Source organism: Drosophila ficusphila, unplaced genomic scaffold, assembly GCF_018152265.1.
Source record: "Drosophila ficusphila isolate 14025-0441.05 unplaced genomic scaffold, ASM1815226v1 contig_791, whole genome shotgun sequence".
In the NCBI taxonomy this organism is placed as follows: domain Eukaryota; kingdom Metazoa; phylum Arthropoda; class Insecta; order Diptera; family Drosophilidae; genus Drosophila; species Drosophila ficusphila.
In genome coordinates this window covers 82,230-85,135 of record NW_025064737.1, presented here as the reverse complement: position 1 = coordinate 85,135, position 2,906 = coordinate 82,230, and positions in this window count along the sequence as shown.

Genomic DNA, 2,906 nt, shown 5'->3' with positions numbered 1-2,906 from the left:
CGAGGTCCAGCATCTTCATAATTCGACTTTTTTGTCCCAGTTTTTAAAATGACTGGTTGCTTGTCAATGCGTATAACCATTTTTGAACCAAACCATCGTGAGTGAACTGATTTAAAACGCTCTAACATACGATTGCATTTCAGTAAGTTTCTCTTAACATAGTTAATTAAATACTTAACTTTATTTAGTATTTCCCCCATATGCTCTTCAGAAAAGTCAATCCTGTCGCTTTCTGTTATTCGTTTTATTACAAAACCCCAAACCCCAAACTTCGAGGAGCGCTGCATGAGAGAACTCATAAACACCTGCTACATGTATTGTTTTTTCGAAAAAGGGCAAAAACCATTACTCAAAATTGATTTTATAGTAATTTGTTAAAAAACATTACAATTTCACCTTCAAGGCACTTGGAGGCACTTAAAAGAAAACTTTAACAGAACACGTGTACTTTTGTTAGAATAACCTAGAACAACACACTTGCAACACATTGGACAAAACAACACAAACATATATAAATATAGTAAAAAGTTTAGAAATTATAAATTTACATACCTTGACCTTTATTTTCCATTAAGACACTTTTAGCTTTGAATGTTCGCTTTAATTGATTCACTAGCTGCAAGTTATGAAAATTTTCCCGCGTTTTTTGGCTAAAACATAACGACACTGAACAGCTGACTTTAAAAGCGCGCAGAAGATTAGAGGCATTCCGAAAAAATCTTTCCAAAATTTTTTATATCATTTCAGTAATAAAGAAACCAAAAAATTAAACAAAAATAAATTATTTCACAAAAAAAAATATCATTTATCCCAAAAATTTGGACTTTTGGACCATAGTGGGTTGGTACAAAATGCTCTCGTGGCACTTGTATTTCGTTGTTTAATTATTATACGCGGGTTTATGTTTATAGTATAATTAATAACTTTATTAATTCTTTAATTAACTCCGCTCTGAGTCTTGATCAGCTTAAGACTAACTTATAATCTAAGCTTTCGAAGCTGTGAAGTTCTGCGAGGTAGAAGCTCATTTATACAGCATGTGTACATACATATAGGATTTCAGTGTGTATGCATGTAAGTATATATGACACCCCGCGCGCAAGTTTCGACAATATCTTTGTTGAAAATTAATAGTATCTTACAATATTTTTATCGAGCTTACACATTAACATCTTGGTGGTTATATATTCGTTTAACTTGATCTTTATAATTTTTATGATTTGGGTTGTCGACAGATACGAGATAATTACCCTCTTGTTCATAACCATCGATACGTTTATATCATATTTTGGTTGTGATTTACCTACTTTATTATTTTTGACAAAATCATTCTTAAAATTATCATTAGATTCTATAGGTTGTTTTGACATAAGCTTTATTTTATGGTCTGCTATCTTTTTAGATAGTTTTTCAATGTCTTCAGAAGAGAGTAAATTATTTAGAATATCGATTGGCCTAATGTTTGTTGTATTATGGATTGTGTTGTTGTATGATATTATAGCCTTTAAAACTTTGTCTTGCGCGCTATCTTTGTTCTTAGGATCCGCATTGAATAACCGTATGTGTTCGTTTAGAGTTAGATGAAGTCGTTCATGGGGTCGTGAAATGGATCTGGACATCGTTGTCCTGGAGGTATTCCTTAATTGTTAATATATTAAATTCATTGTCCGTAACAATTTTCTTAGGTTTTCCTAGATATTGGAGTCTTAGTTTAATTGCGTTAAGCAGAGAGATCCATGATCGGTCTTTTAAAAAATGTGTTGTTGCATATTTACTTAATTTATCGATTGTAGTAAGGTACATGATATTTCGTTGTGGAAACCATATATCCATTTGAATTATATCAATCAGATTTTCAGATGATTCGGTTATACAATAATTATATCTGATTGGGCGGCGATCATATTTTGCTGTGTTGCATATATTGCTGTTATTAATATACTTTTGAATTTATTTTAACAAATTAGGGTAATAATATAATTGCTTAATTTCTAACAAAGTTTCATTTATGCCCCTGTCGTTGTTATTTAAGTGTTCATTTTCTATAATTTTTAACATTTTCTCTCTATCTGTAGCGTCTTTTAATAATATACATGATTTCAGTACTCTTTAATTTGTATTGTTGGAGAAGTATTGTCTATAGTTTTCTTGAAAAATTAAATATAATTTTGTGTCTTCGCAATAAATTACAACTAGTCCTTTTTCGGGTATTATTTCTTGCATGACTTTTAGCAATTTTTAGGCATCGCCTTTTGTTTTAGGAATGTGTCTAACTTTCTTTTTGTACTAGATCTTTGTAGGTCGTGAATCGTTTTCACCAATGTTAAGTATTATTTGAATTTTAAAAATATTTAGACATTTTTCGGTAATTGGGATAAAGTTTCGATCGTCCGATATTGCAGTGTGGATGGTTTCAATATCATCCAACTCGCTATTAAATAATTGTATTAGCTGTTCGGAGAAATCCTGACTTTCATCTACGACGTTTGAGACGTTGATGCGGAGATTGTTTTCTACTTCGACAAAAAAAATATCTTCGTTATCTATCTCGAGGCTGTCTTCGTCTGCTTTTGCGCTATTGGAGCTTGGGATTCTACTGAGGCCATCCATTCTTTCCCTTTGATAAAGATTATATCGAAATCAAACTCATTCAACAGAATTTTCCAACGTTGAAGTTTTAGGTTTGACTCTTTCAAATTGTTTAGCCAAACCAAAGGTTTATGGTCTGTTTTTATCACAAATTTCCTTCCGTACAGGTAATGCTTAAAATATCTGGTTGCCCAGTAAATGGCTAGGAGCTCTTCCTCGATCGTACTATAGTTAAGTTCGTGAGTTTTGAGCATTCGACTCGCATAGTAAATGACTTTATCGTCTTGCATTAAGACGGCTCCTAACGCATAGTTGCT